Below are 8,324 nucleotides of genomic sequence, written 5' to 3'. Positions count from 1 at the left end.
GCGTCTGGGCCTACGTATGAATACGTATCTACGACATTGAATTCCCTGTCTAAAATCATGTAAGCATAAGCAATTGCTTTATGCTTACATTCCACCATGCCTCTAGGATTTTGACGATCTAATAGACATTCAAAATCGTAATAGGCGGTGTGTGTTGGGCTATAGGTCCTACCGTAATTTTTAAAACTGATTTTATCATTAGTGTTATAGAATGAAAATACTTGGGATACAGTGCATGACTCTTCGTGAGCCTGAATTTCATCTAAGGGAGCATGCAAAAGACAAATTTTGCAGAATTTATGAGTGTTAGGAATCCTTCCAGAATGGTGGTTAATACTCTTTACAAATTTATCAAAATCCTTGATCAGACAGAGATGCTTACCTTCTAATAACAACAAAGGGACTTTATCGGCATACTTTTCCTGGCTTTTCCTAGCTAAACTAAGATAGTATCTGTTACTTTCATGAGTTATTGTATAAATATAAATAGAAATTTTGTTAAGCTTCTCTATTTTCTTAAGATTATCAAATGATACGGGGAATCTGATTTCATCTGCCCATACTACGAATCTTCTACACCATCGAAGGCTTTTGTAATGTTGTCTAACGTTTTTTATAGCCCTGCCCAATGCTAAGTTTTTATACGCTGCAATGCACTGTAACAAACACTCATCTCCTTCACTTTCAGGATTAAATACCGATTCTTTACCCTTTAATTTTGCAGGATATGGTACATAAGATCCAAGGTGCATAGGGTGGCGAATATATGAAAAATTAATGGCAAAGCCTGACATGGAATGAATTCCTACACTTGAGGATTGGACATTTTTTAGGCATTCGTCAATTTTAGCAGACATTTCGTCAACCCATGAATTTACAAGAACTTCCACCTCTTCCTGTGTAACAATCTGAGTTTCGCCTCTAATTGAAAATACTTCGTCTAATATTTCATATTGATTGTCGGCATGATTAAGTTTTTGCAAAATTAGGCTTACATCAGGGTAAATGTGAAATGAGGGAGGGAATTCTTCCTGTATTTGTCTGAACTGATTGTCTATATATTCTATAAAAAATTCCCTATACCTATTTATATAAATGCTGGGGTCGGCGTCTAAATGACCGGGAATGGAGAAAGAATGCCTCGAGAATGCTCCTTCGAAATGGTTAATGACTTCTAACACTCGTGGAACAACGTTATCTAAGTTAAGTACCTCTGGGGAATCTGGAGCGTTGACTTCTTCATCTGATATGTCGTGAACAGGGGGTTGATTGTCTTCTTCTTCTTCATCTGAGGATGCCTGCTGGTTGCCGTCTGGTGCATCTTCTTCTAGCTCCTGGGACAGCTGGGGTTGACTGCGTACAGGTGTGCTCCACTCAGAGGGTTGGGTTGAATCCAGGGGAGATTCTGTAATATAATATTAGCAATGAATAAACATTAAGAGGAAAATAAATTTGAAAACAATAAGAGGATTTGAAAACCTTAATAGGAAAATATTGTGTAAATAAGAGGATTTATTATTAAGAGGAAAAACAAAAAGTTTAAATAAGAGGAAAAACTGAATTACAGATAAATAATAATATTACTTACGAGCTGGGATGTTGATTCCACCAAGTATGAGATTCTCTTGATCACGAATAGGAACTCCTGTAATGGAAACATTTTTCTGTATGAGTACTTATTACTTGTTTATACACTTGTTAAAAATACAATTATTAACTTTTAAATTACGAAATTATTGTGAAAACGTACGGTTATTTATGATGCGACGGCGTTTGGGTGGAGGTTCAATGACGTTTCTGGCTTCGGTGGGAGGTTCCCGGTTAACGGAGAAACGACAGTATGGGCAGGAAGTAGAACCATGAACTGAAATGAAAATAATATATATAAATTAACTGTCTGTCTGTATGTATGTGTGTTTCGGATATATATTTTCTTTGAAAGTTTATTGAATGTGCGAGAAAAAGCGGTACTTACGATTTGCACAATAGAGTTGTCCACAGCTGGTACAGGTTACGTCAAAATGTCCAGGCGGTGTAGGTCCATTGCATCCTATACAGTACAGTCTGCATTCTTGAAGAGCGTTGATGGACATTTCACCTAGGCATGTTAAACATCGTGTTTGACACACATGCCCGATTTCGTTGTTGATAGGAGACAGGCACAGAGGACATACTGACATGATGATATGACTAGACTGGGGAACCTTGTGAACAGGATGAAGATTGAATGTTGACTGAAAGTGTAGGCCTCTGAGACTTTGGTGATCTGAGGGGGCCCCTGAATGAGCGTAATAACGATAGTGTGCCCCTGAGTGAGCGTTTGGCTGTTTTATTAATAGCGAGAATGATTGGCGAATACTGGGAATAAACTCTTTTATTATAAATTGTGTAAACTATGAATTAGATGACTAAATAAATTATAAATAAATAAATAAGTTTTATTAACGCTTAATGTATATATATATAAATTATTACGGTGGCGAACGCCGACAATGACTGGTAGATGTCTGGGGCAGGTAATCAGGTGATGATTGCCTCGGGCAGATAGCCTGGGGCAGGTAGCTGGGGCCAGCTTAGATAGTCTCTGAGGCAGTTTCAGTATTAAAGGTTACATTGAGATGCTTCGGTTGATTTGTATAAAACTGACTGGTTAATGAAAAATGAATAAAATATTAGTATGTCAGAAAATAGGAAGAGGGAATAATATGAAGAGGAGAGAGAGAGAGAGAGGAGGGACGGTCCAGATATTATGAAGAAGATAAGATAAGATAAGAGCCGACTGGCTGGCCGGGCGTAAGGTAAATAAAGGTGACGCGAGAGATTGCGAGGTAAGGGGGGAGGGAGGGGGGTGTGATGTACGAAACCCTGAAAACCATGACTTACACAGGTGATTTTCTAAATTTATATGAATAACTAAGGCTTACATAGACGATTTTGTAAGTTGAAAACATGTAAAACATGTCCGTAGAGTTCTCCTGGAAGCCCTAAAGAGCTACATACGTTACTTGAATTTGTCCCATAAGGCCTTAACAAACTTCTATGTCTCGGAAATTATTTTTCTCATAAGAACTTTAACAAACTCGTATGCCATTATTTTTCATTATAAGAATTCCCTAATTCAAAATCTGTGACTCCCCAAATTCACCTGAAAACCCTGGCAGTCCAGGAGCCCTTTTTTTCCCAGATCTCTTAACAAACTTCTATGACATTATTTTCATCATAAGAACGCTTAACAAACCTCTAAAATCTCAGAAATTACTCCCTCATAAGAATTCCTTAATTCCAAATCTGTGACTAGCCAAATTCGCCTGAAAACCCTGGCAGTCCAGGGGCCCTTTTTCTCCCAGAAAAAAAAAAGGGCCGCTGGACTGCGCAGTCCACAGGGGTCCTCTCCCAAAAAAAAAAAAGGGCCTGTGGACTGCCATCCCTACTACTTCTGTTCACCGTGAAGCTGTGACAATATTGATTACAAGCTTGTGTCATCAGTGGGCATCATTGTTCAGTTAGTTCGTTTAGTCAGCCCGAAGTGTCAGCAAGATGGAGACTGCTGTTATTTCTTGAGGGGCTGTTGAATAGCTATGTTGCAAGTGCCACTGGATAGACATTAACGTAACGATTCACTCACTGTTGTGTAAACTTAGGCTTGCGAATTATTTGTTTGCAATATTGCGTCCTCAGTGGGCACACCTGTGTTCAGGTTAGTTCAGTATGCAACCGCAGAGCAATGGAGCTGGGTCGTTGCTATTTAGCTGTCGTTATAATGCCACTTGATGGACACTAACGTAACGTAAACTCGATGTTGTAGTAGTTTAGTCTTTTGCTAATAAATTGATACATTATTATAGAAACCGGTCTTTGATGTCAACCCTTCAACCATTCTTTTCCACCCATGTTCTGCTATATACGATTGTCTGTAAATGTAATATTTTTTAATGACGGCTGTTCTTGGGAAATCTGAATTCCATTTCATAGCGCCACACATCAAAGTAAAATTTGGTGTGAGACCCCGTCAGTTGCCCTTTATTGGTTTAACGTTTTTTTTTTAACTAGGAGGAACCAGCGGCCCAAGTGGACAGGTTTTCACCCTTGTGGTGGAAGCCTGGCGGTTTGCTCCCGCTTTTTCTTTTTCTATTGGTCTCATGCTTAGAGTAGAAATATCTGCAGTGTGCAGTTCTTTATGCTTGAGGTCCACCTCCTAAGGGTGGTAAACATAGAAAAAAATCTCACAATAAGGAGAGTAGTAAAACTGATGTTGGTACGTTAGGTTGGTACCAAATACGGTAAGTCGGACGTTACATTATTAGTTCATATACAGTACGTGGGACGTTACGTTGGTAGTCCAAATACAGTAAGTGGTATGTTACGTTGGGAGTCCAAATACAGTAAGTGGGTCGTTAGCTTGGTAGTCCAAATACAGAAAGTGGTGCGTTAGTTTGGAAGTCCAAATATAGTAGGTAGGACGTTACGTTGGTAGTCCAAATTCAGTAAGTTAGTGTTACATTGGTAATGGAAAAAAGTAATACCGCAACACCTTGCATTGTAACACTGGCACGCCTTGTATTGTAACACGTACTGCAACACCGCTTCAGCGAGGCCTCTCAGGCTTTCGGACTCACCATCAGTCTGAAGAAAACACAAGTCATGGGACAAGGAGTGGACTCCCCACCTGACATCGGCATCTCTGATTCCAAACTGGAAGTTGTTCACGACTTCGTGTACCTGGGCTCCACAATCTCTGACTCCCTCTCTCTTGATACGGAGCTAAACAAACGCATCGGTAAGGCATCTACTACCATGTCCAAACTGACAAAGAGAGTGTGGGCCAACAATAGGCTAACTGAGTATACTAAGATTCAGGTTTACAGATCCTGTGTCCTGAGCACTCTCCTGTATGGCAGTGAGTCTTGGACACTCCGCGCCCGTCAGGAAAGACGGCTGAATGCCTACCACATGCGCTGCCTTCGACACATCTTGGACATCACCTGGCAGGACAAGGTGACAAACAACAACGTCTTGGGGAGAGCAAGAATCACCAGCATGTACACAATGCTGAAACAGAGACGAATGCGCTGGCTCGGGCACGTTGTGCGAATGGGCGACGGCAGGATCCCCAAGGATCTCCTGTATGGAGAGCTGAGGCAGGGAAAGCGTCCAGTAGGCAAGCCCCAGCTACGGTACAAAGACGTATGCAAAAGGGACCTGAAAGCCATGGACGTCGATCTTGCTATATGGGAGACACTGGCTACAGACCGTTCAGCCTGGAGGCAGTCTGTTCAACGAGGTCTCTCCAAGTTCGAGGAGTCACTTGCCAAGGAATCGGAGGCAAAGAGACAGAGAAGGAAAGCCGGTAACCAGGAAGACAGACCAGAATCGGACTTCGTTTGTGCTCGGTGTGGGATGGACTGCCACTCTCGGATTGGCCTCATCAGTCACACCAGACGCTGCACCAGGATTGACAACTAGGGCGCAACTCCATAGTCTCCCGAGACTGAAGGATGCCTACTACTACTGCAACACCATGCATTGTAACACTGGCATGCCATGTACTGTAACACTGCCACACCTTTCATTGTAACACTGGCACGCCGTCTATTGTAACACCTGCTGCCACACCTTGTACCATAACTTTGCCAAACCTTGTATTGTAACACTTACTACCTCACATCTTACAGTAACGGATGCTGTAACACCTTGCATTGACACACTGCGACACCTTTTATTGTACCACTTTCTGCCACACCTTGCATTGTACCACTTTCTGCCACACCTTGAATTGTAACACTTTCTGCCACACCTTGTATTTTAACACTTTCTGCCACATCAAGTTTTCTAACATTACCACACCTTGTATTGTACTACATGCTGCCAAACTTTCCATTTTAACACTTACTGCAACACCATGAGAGTAACACTTATTACAACACCTTGAGACGTAACTCTGCCACACCTTGAGACGTAACTCTGCCACACCTTGAGACGTAACTCTGCCACACCTTGTACTGTAATATTTACTGTCACACCTTGTAACTTATTATCATTTATATTGTTTCTATAACCATTTTGTTCGCAACATTTATATAATAAACATAATAATTCCAGAACCCGGCTCTGTGGTGCAGCGGTCAGCACGGCCGCCTCTAAAGTGGCAGACTCAGGTTCAACTCCTGGCGGAGCCTTTTTCTCTCCAGCTAAATTTACTCCCAGATAAATTTACTGCTTATTATTTTACATAATTATTTTGCAAAACTTCAATAAAGTTTTAGTAAAATATATAAATGTATATTTAGTTAATTATTAAGTATAAGAAAAACGTCATTAGGCCTACATTGTTATATTTTTTTATTAATTTAATTCACTTTGAAATAGCAGTCGTTGAAAAAGAGGTTTTATTAAATAACAAATAATAATATGTATTGTAAAACTGATGTTGTTACGTTATGTTGGTAGTCCAAATACATTAAGTTGGGCGTTACCTTTGTAGTCCAAATTCAGTACGTTGGACGTTATGATGATAATCTAAATATAGTAAATGGGATGTTACATTGGTAGTCCAAATACAGTAAGTAGGTCGTTGCGTTGGTTATTGAAATACTGAAAGTGGAACGTTATGTTGATAGTGCAAAACAGGTAACATAGCAACACTTTGTATTGTAACACTTGCTGCCAAAACTTGTATTAGAACATTTACTGTCAAAATTTGTACTGTAACACCGCCTCTCCTTCTATTGTAACTCCGTTACACCTCGTCTTGTAACACCGCAACACTTTGTATTTTAACTCCACCACACCTTGTAATATACCATTTACTCCCATACCTTGTATTGTAACACTGCCTCACCTAGGATTGTAACACCTCCACAATTTGTACTGTAACACCGCTGCGCCTTATTGTAACTCCGTTACTCCCTTGTCTTGTAACACTGCAACACTTTTTATTTTAACTCCGCAACACCATGTAATGTATCATTTACTTCCACCCATTGTATTTTAACACCTATTGCCACACCTTGTATTGTAACACTGCCTCACCTGGTATTGTAATAAAGTCACACTTTGTCTTGTAACGCCGCCACACTTTGTGTTGTAACGCCGCCACGCCTTGTAATGTATCACTTACTGCCAACCCTTGTATAGTGCCGCCTCAACACCTATTATAACACTTACGACCACACTGTTACAGACTCCCTTAGCCAGTAACCGGGTTCTTTATTTCAATCGATGTGTATGGGGCCTTAGTGCCTCCTTTTAGTCAATCCCACCCCGAGTCATTGCTATGTTGTCAAGAATTGGTAGTAATAATTAATCGTGGAAGGAAAAGGGTCCTAATCAACTCTAACCAGAACCTTCACCACGTGTACTTCTTAAATATACCTATATACATATGTACATATCACACTGCGAGAGTCACTTTCGCACCTGCGAAAATGACTCTCGCAGTTATACAATAAATACAATAACAGTTACACAATAACTCTCACAGTTATACAATAAATTCAGCACTCTTCTTTACCCGGCGAATTCACTTTATCTTCTATTATACATTATTTAAGTTCTATGATCCTCACACCGTCAAGTTCACTCTACTCAGTAAAACACCGGCCAGTCCTTCACAGTATCGTCACGGTGCCTAAAACACTACTTCTGCTCTCCAGTACACGCTGGCAGAGGTATCCAGCAACACACTGGCAGAAGTCTCTAGCAAAACACTGGCAGAAGTCTCCAGCAACACACTGGCAGAAGTCTCTAGCAAAACACTGGCAGAAGTCTCCAGCAACACACTGGTAGAAGTCTCCAGCAACTCACTGGCAGAAGTCTCCAGCAACACACTGGCAGAAGTCTCTAGCAAAACACTGGCAGAAGTCTCCAGCAACACACTGGCAGAAGTCTCCAGCAACTCACTGGCAGAAGTCTCCAGCAACACACTGGCAGAAGTCTCCAGCAACTCACTGGCAGAAGTCTCCAGCAACACACTGGCAGAAGTCTCTAGCAAAACACTGGCAGAAGTCTCCAGCAACACACTGGCAGAAGTCTCCAGCAAGACACTGGCAGAAGTCTCCAGCAACACACTGGCAGAAGTCTCCAGCAACACACTGGCAGAAGTCACCCGCAACGTACTGTCAGAAGTCACCAGTAACACACTGGTAGAAGTCTTCTGCAACACACTGGCAGAAGTCTCCAGCAATACACTGGCAGAAGTCTCCAGCAACACACTGGCAGAAGTCTCCAGCAACACACTGGCAGAAGTCTCCAGCAACACACTGGCAGAGGTTTCGAGCAACACTGGCAGAACGCTACACAATTTTACAACCAGCCTTAACAGACGG

General features: G+C 41.4%; 1 long non-coding RNA gene across 1 annotated transcript; it reads right to left on the bottom strand.

Moving 5' to 3' along the window:
• Positions 1–1,216: 1,216 nt before the first annotated feature.
• Positions 1,217–2,710, bottom strand: LOC138351226 (uncharacterized). The gene is made up of 3 exons (XR_011222376.1): positions 1,751–2,710; positions 1,589–1,645; positions 1,217–1,405 (listed from the first exon to the last, which is right to left on the bottom strand). It is a non-coding gene; the product is annotated as an uncharacterized lncRNA (long non-coding RNA).
• Between the last annotated feature and the right edge of the window lie 5,614 nt (positions 2,711–8,324).

This window comes from Procambarus clarkii, chromosome 49 (genome assembly GCF_040958095.1).
Source record: "Procambarus clarkii isolate CNS0578487 chromosome 49, FALCON_Pclarkii_2.0, whole genome shotgun sequence".
Lineage (NCBI taxonomy): Eukaryota > Metazoa > Arthropoda > Malacostraca > Decapoda > Cambaridae > Procambarus > Procambarus clarkii.
This window is presented reverse-complemented; position numbering and strand designations above follow the sequence as displayed.